This window comes from Ornithorhynchus anatinus, chromosome 1, assembly GCF_004115215.2.
Source record: "Ornithorhynchus anatinus isolate Pmale09 chromosome 1, mOrnAna1.pri.v4, whole genome shotgun sequence".
Lineage (NCBI taxonomy): Eukaryota > Metazoa > Chordata > Mammalia > Monotremata > Ornithorhynchidae > Ornithorhynchus > Ornithorhynchus anatinus.
This window is the reverse complement of record NC_041728.1, coordinates 102,361,406-102,369,177: the sequence shown is the minus strand read 5'-3', so window position 1 is coordinate 102,369,177 and position 7,772 is coordinate 102,361,406. Positions and strand designations below refer to the sequence as shown.

At 41.7% G+C, this 7,772-nt stretch overlaps 1 protein-coding gene across 2 annotated transcripts in view; it reads left to right on the top strand.

Annotated features, from left to right (window-relative positions):
- The first annotated feature begins 4,735 nt into the window (after positions 1-4,735).
- CPB1 (carboxypeptidase B1) overlaps positions 4,736-7,772 on the top strand; it is a 66,563-nt gene continuing 63,526 nt past the window's right edge. For both annotated transcript variants that reach the window (XM_039912390.1, XM_029069139.2), the window contains exon 1: positions 4,736-4,769. The gene's annotated coding sequence lies outside the window, so the exon portion shown is untranslated. The remainder of the gene's footprint in view (positions 4,770-7,772) is intronic.

Genomic DNA, 7,772 nt, shown 5'->3' with positions numbered 1-7,772 from the left:
ACAGCTGACCTCTCGAACATGTCCTGCCTCTGTCCCAAAATGCCATTCCTCTTCATGTCTGACAGATGATCACTTTCCCCACCTTCAAGGCCTTACTGAAGGCACATCTCCTCCAAGAGGCCTTCCCTGACTCAGCCCTCATATCTTCTTCTACTCCCTACTGCATCACCCTCACACTTGGATTTTCACGCTTTAATAATAATAATGATAATAATAATAATAATGTTGGTATTTGTTATGCACTTACTACATGCAGAGCACTGATATAAGCACTGAGGTAGACACAGGGTAATCAGGTTGTCCCTCGTGAGGCTCACAGTTAATCCCCATTTTACAGATGGGGTAACTGAGGCACAGAGAAGTTAAGTGACTTGCCCGCAGTCACACAGCTGCCAAGTGGCAGATCAAGATTCGAACCCATGACCTCTGACTCCCAAGCCCGGGCTCTTTCCACTGAGCCACGCTGCTTCCCCTATTTATTCACCCCTCCCTCAGCCCTATAGCCCTTATGTATATATCCATAATTTATATAAATGCCTGCCACGTATCTATCAATTCTGTTACAGTGTACTCTCCCAAGTGCATAGTACAGTGCTCTGCACACAGTAAGTGTTCAAAAAATACAATTGATTGATTTTTAGACTACCTGTAAGGTTTGTCTCAGCCCTTCAGCTTTCCAAGAGGTTTTGACCTACCTTTCCACTGTTTTCAACCAAGAAACAAGTCCCTCCCTCTGATTCATAGGAAAGACAAAATGCCATTATTACTATCACTCCTTCTCTATGAGCCAAGTCAACAGTATCATCAACTGCACTATTCATTGAGTTCTGCTGCCTCAATTTTTAATTTTTAATTGGGATGAACAGAGCTCTGGGAGACAAAGAGAGAGTGTCTTACCTGAGAAGAAAATATTAATCAGTGGTATTTATTGAGCACTTACTACGTGCAGATCACTGGAAGTTACTTTACAACATCCTCAAACATAAATATGGGTAAACAATGTTATCCAAAATATGAGGTTTGTTCTTACTCCTAAGAAATCACAATTTGAGTTAAGCATTACTGGGCTATATAGCAAACTGGAGGAATTGTAGATATTCTAATACAGAAAGTTAGTACCCAAATCATGTCATTTCAATCTTGGTCTCTAGTTCATTGAACTTCTCAAATGTTTTACTGCTAAAGCAACTGTGTTCCATTCTACACACTTGATTCAATCACTGAACCTTCTTCCTATATAAGGACCCCCAGCCTGATTTATTCATTCTTAGTGTTTAGATTATTCATAAATCTGTGGAAAATGGGGCCATTGGTAAAGATCAGAAGGCTAGAAGTCAAAAGTATGAGTTAATAATCATCTTAGAAAGGTCACATTTTAGTGACCGGTTTTCTCCATTGCCTTTGGGGTTAGAAAGAAAGGAGATTATCTCAACAAAAAGGTTACCATTTACTCATGGAAGAAGAATTTCCTGACCATGCAGGGTTAGAGACTGAAATGTGGAAAAACAGAGGCTGGGAAATGTCTTTAGGAATAACAAATCTTCCCATCTGCCTGGGATGGCTTTGAGCAGCCTTGTAAATAAATGCCTTATAGCCTCCTGAGGGACAGGAATGTGACAAAAATCACAATGGTGTATTCTTTCCCAGTGCTTGTATAGTGTTCTACACACAGTATGTCCTTAATAAATACTATTATTACTATCACTACTACAGTGTCATGACAGGGGTATGATTTGCGTGAAAGTTGTGCATTTGATCTCCAAGGCTGTACAGGTGCCCTAACAATTCTACCAACCACAAAGCAAGGGGGTTGAATCACTCTCCTACTTGGAGACACCTTCCCTACCTCCTCCTCCCCTTGCCCCGCCCCCCAAGTCAGGATACAATCTACACATATCCCTAGACTGTGCCCACCCCAGCACCCCCTCGAGTAGTCATGGAGGTGGGCCCAGACAGGGAAAGAAAATTAAAGTACTCCTTTCTCCTTCTTAAAATTGTATTTATTATTTTTCCTTTCTTTTCTTTATTTTCTATATTCTAAAGATTTTACTCTAGAGGTGAGATGGAAGTGGAAAAATGAGGGGTGGAGACAGGCAGGAGGAGAAAATAATTAAACTTGTCCTTGTTTTTAATTGAAAAATTTTCTTCATTCTTTTCATTTCTTTTTGTTTTCTTTTATTTTCTTTATTCTGAAGGTTTTACTCTGGAGGCAAGATAGAAGTGGAGAAATGAAGAGTGGGGACAGGTAGGCAGGTGGAGAAGAGAATTAAAGTAATTTTTTTTAATTTTTATTTTGTATTATTTTCTTTAGTCCAAAGAAGCCAGAGTTGGTTTAGAAGACATCAAGATCAGACATTAGAGTAGATGGTCAGAATAATGAACAGATCTGGAACAAAAAGACCACTTTAATTCATACTGTTTAAAGTAGGACATTAAAATTTACAACTATCTTCTCCAGCGCCTTCGATATTGTTCGGCACAAACTGATATCTGAGTGACTCATGTTTCAGAAAGAAATAATAATAATTTGTTATTTGTTATTGTTAAGTGGTATTTGTTAAGCACTTACTATGTACCAAACACTGTTCTAAGTGCTGGGATAGATACAAGGTAATCAGGTTGTCCTATATGGGGCTCACAGTCTTAATCCTCATTTTAGAGATGAAGTAACTGAGACTCAGAGAATTGAAGTGATTTGTCCAAGGTCACACAGCAGACAAGTGTTGGAGCTGGGATTAGAACCCACAACCTCTGATTCCCAAGCCCGTGCTCTTTCCACTAAGTTGTGCTGCTTCTCTGCAGACGGAGTCCAAAGCAAGTGATCTCCTTTTAATTCCCAAGTAACAGAAAATGGGAGAAGCGCATGCTTTGAATATTGGTCAATTCTCTCTCACAAACAACCCTTGCCTCCATGTTAACCCACTGAGGACAAGTCAGAAGACCATCAGAATTATAAGTAGATCTGAAAAAAAAAATAGGACTACTTTAGTTCTCTTCTCTGACTGCCTACCTCCCCACCCTGTTTCTTCACCCCATCTTATCTCTGGAGTAAAATTCTTCTTCTGGGGTCCCAGATCATCTCACAAACAGCAGCTTCCACTTCGCCCCATCAGGTTACAGGACCACAACAGGCAGAGTCAAGAGACCCTCCTCGGCCTGGGAGCTGGGCCCATCTGGATTGCATCATGTGACTTTCAGCTCAAATTCCCACCTTCCCCCCTCGCCTCAACCCACACACACCCAAGCCTCAGAAACTGCAGATATTTTTTAAAACTTTTTGTATTCTCTCAAGAATTTAGAACAGTGCTCTGCACATAATAAGTGCTCAACAAATACCATTGATTGATTGATTGCTAACCACTTACTATGTATCAGGCACTGTCCTAAGTTCTGGGGTAGATACAAGTTAATCAGGTTGGACACAGTCCATGTCCCAAATGGGGCTCACAATCTTAATCTCCAATTTTGTAGATGAAGGAACTGAGGCACAGAGAAGTGAAGTGACTTGCCTTAGGTCACACAGCAGACTGGTGGTAGAAAAGGGATTAGAACCCAGGTCTTTCTGACTCTCAGGCTCAGGCTCTATCCACTACGCCATGCTGCTTCTCTTTTCGGGGGATGACTCCATAAACAGATGCTTAATGTGATCATCCAGAAGGATCATGACTCATTAACATATCATAAAATGAAGTCCAGAAAAATGTCACAAAATCACTATTACTAATAGCACCCAGTTACTTCACCATATCTCTTCCCTCAAGATGAAACTGAATTAAACCAGTATTCTCTATTACTTGCTCAGGATTGACTTTGCAAGTCTCCAAACAAGTAGACAAAGAACTGTTGGCAAGAAGAGGAGAATACGGGGGGCAGGGAGCTGGACTTAAATGACCTCTTGAGATCCCAAAAGGTCACTCTGGCTTTAAGAGTACTAGCAGCCAGTGTTCCCTGTCAGTCATTTATATTTATTGAGCTCTTACTAAGAATACTCTACTATGTGTGAGGCTTCATACTAAACAATTACAAGATAATGGGCTTGGATACAACCCCTGTTCCACATGGGGCTCACAGTCTTAATCCTCATTTTACAGGTGAGATAAGTGATACACAGAAGTGAAGTGACTTCCAAGCAGCACAAAAGACAGGTAGCAGATCCAAGATTAGAACCCATGTCCTCTGACTTCCAGGCCCACACTCTTTACACTAGACGACGCTGCTCTTAATGGAAAGAAGTCCTGTTTCTCCTGGCCTCCTGCTTCCTCAGAGTTGTCATTTTCTCTTGCAGCTGGTCTATCTGGTCTGTCTCTTGGATGCGCTCCCACAGCTCACAGCATCTTTGAAAGCTTCCAGGTTTTTTTTATCACCTGGCTTCCAGCTATCTTATGTTAGCGAAGCCTGGAATAGCTGGAGCTGATGTTAGTCAGGCCCACATTCAGATAGCCTCTACTCTGCTAGGCCTGAGGCATGTGCTGGGAAGAAGCAAAATACTAAATTGAAATAAAGGTTTTCAGGAAGGAGACCCAATCCAGTGAGCGCAGGTCAGAGAAGCCGAATTCCAACAGCTGTGCCAGGCTATGATTTCTGGACAACCAGGATTCTATGCAGGGATGGATTAGAATGGATTAGGGTGTTCCTTCCATTGTTAGCAGATGGAGGAGCAGAGGGATGCCTTAGAAGCAGAATGTTGTAGTGGCAAGATCCCGGGCTTGGGAGTCAGAGGACGTGGGCTCCAATCCCAGCTCCGCCATTTGTCTGCTGGGTGATCTTGGGTAAGTCACTTCACTTCTCTGTGCCTCAATTATAAAATGGGGATTAAGACTGTGAGCCCCCCATGGGAAAAACTGATTACCTTGTATCTACCCCAACTCTTAGAACAGTGCTTGACACATAGCAAGCACTTAAATACTATAATAATAATTCCCTGGAATTCAATCAATCAAGACTGTGAGACTGTTGTTGGGCAGGGATTGTCTCTGTTGCTGAATTGTACTTTCCAAGCACTTAGTACAGTGCTCTGCACATAGTAAGCACGCAATAAAAATGATTGAATGAATCTGTGGTATTTCTTGAGCACTTACTGTGTGAAGACCTTAGAACAGTGCTTGGGAAAGCACACTAAAGTAGGGTTGATAGACGTGTTCCCCACACCGAGCATACAGTATAGTACCAGGTCTGCTTATTCCTTCCCACCTGATGTTCTGCTCTTGAAGACTTTTAGGGAGCATTACAGGGGAAAGAGGGATCAGAAACATCTTTAGGGTGAAAGATTATGAACTGCCATTTGGGTGAAAGGAGGAATCCTATTTCCTTGTTTATTGCTCATTTAGATGAATGATCTAGGTTGAAACCCAAGGAAGTTCTGAATTCCCCCATTCCTGCCGATGTTTAGAGATCTAACAATCAGTCAATCAGTAGTATTAACTAAGTGCTTATTCTGTGTGGAGCACTGTCCATAACCCAGTCCACAAACTTCTCTCCTCTAATTCCAGCCTAATCATTGTACTTCAATCTCATTTTATTTTACCACTAACCCTTGCCCACATTCTGCCTTTCAATTTCCCCACCCCCCCTTCATATCCAACAGGCTCCCCATCTTCAGAGCCCTACTACAATCACATCTCCTCCAATAATAATAATAGTAATTAGTACTAGTAGTAGTCATCATTATTATTATACCTGTTAAGCATTTACTGTGTGCCAAGCACTGTCCTAAGCACTGGGATAGATACAAGTTAGTCAGGTGGGACAGAGTCCCTATCTTTCTTGGGGCTCAGACTAGTAGGAAGGAGTAGAATTAAACCCCCATTTTTCAGATGAGGTAACTGAGACACATAAAAGTGAAGTGATTCAGCCAAAGTCACACAGGAGACACAGGACAGAGCTAGGATTAGAACCCAGATCCTCTGACTCCCAGGCTCCTGATTTTTCCACTACGTCACGCTGTTTCTCAAGGGGTCTTCTGTGATTTAACCCCTCATTTCCCAACTCTATTCACCATACCCTCTACATCACCTATAAACCTGAATGTGACCGTCATCCCCATCCCCACAACACTTACACACATATCCTTTTACTCTGCCATTTCCCTTTTCCTTACTCTATTTTAAGGTCTGTTCCTCTTCTAGACTGTAAATTCCTTGTGGGCTGAAAACGTTAACCTCTATTGTATTCGCCCAAGCACTGCTCTGCACACAATAAACATTCAATAAATACCATTAATTGATTGATTGATGACTAACTTCCCTGAACAAAAATATGCCTATGTAACCAGAAAACAGGAGTTGTCATGATTAAGTCACTAAAATAAATCAACTGTTTCTTGGGTGCTCACTGTCATGTAGCTGCTATTTCTTCTTTTCCAACTCCATGGTTACTAAAGAAAGGGTCTGCACCAATTTTTCTCAGATTGTCCAGGGCTTAGAACAGTGCTTGGCACATAATAAGCACTTAACAAATACCATTATTATTATTGTTTTATTGCTCTGAGAGCCCTGTTAAAAAATTCTTGGTCCGTCAATGGGTGTGATTGTTTAAAACGGAATAGATCATAAAAATTACATAAACACATGGTTTGGGATGCCAGTTCTTTTTCCCGTCACTGATTTTCCCTGCTTTCCCTACAACACTGCATTTACCAACATGAACCTATGATTATTTCATTTCAAAAGTCAGAAGGCTTTCAAAATGGTCCTCCGAATGGAAGGGGTAAACATGTGGTCAAACCCCACAACTGGGATGGAGATGATGAATGCATTTCAGCTGTCATTATTTGGTTAGCATGGTCCAGGCTGGGTTTGCATTGCCAACAAGAATCCTCCATAGATCTAAATGATTGGAATCCTGAAGCAGCTGTGGCCTAGATAAAGTAAACAGGGTTACTGTCTGTCTCCCAGATACCAAAAAACAGGGTTTCCTTAGAGGGCCAGTTTCTTATCTGGTGCTCTGTTTCAAAATTGCTCATCTATACATGGAAACCTCTTTGAAACTAGTGAGATGTGCCAGTTTGCATCAGCCTCATAGCATTTCCTGCTGCCTTGAGGACATGTCTACTTGGATGTTCCACCAATACCCACACTTAACAGGTCCAAAACAGAACTCCTCATCTTCCCACCCAAACCCTGTTCTCCCCCTGACTTTCCCTTCACTGGAGACAGCACCACCATCCTTCCTGTCTCACAGGCCCATTACCTTGGCATTTTCCTTAACTCATCTCTCTCATTCAACCCACATATTCAATCTGTCATTAAATGCTTTTATTTCAACCTTCACAAAATCATGAATGTTAATTGAAGCACTTATTCACTCATTCATTCAATCAAATTTACTGAGTGCTTACTGTGTGCAGACCACTGGACTAAGCACTTGGAATGTGCAATTCTACAACAGATAGAGACAATCCCTGCCCAACAATGGGCTCAGTCTAAAACTTATCCTATCCTGCCTTGATTACTGCATCAACCTCTTTGCTGACCTCCCTTCCTCCTGTCTCTCTCCACTGCAGTCCACACTTCACTTGCCTGCCTGGATCGTTTTTCTACAAAAACATTAAATTCATGTTTTCTCACTCTTCAAGAACCTCTAGTGGTTGCCCATCCACATCAAACAGAAACTCCTTACCATTGGCTTTAAAGCCCTCAATTACCTTGCCCCCCCGACCTACCTTTCCTGGTTACTTTCCTACTACAACTCAGCCCACACACGTCACTCCTAATAATAATTAAATAATAATTATGGTATTTGTTAAGCACTTACTCTCTGCCAAGCACTGTTCT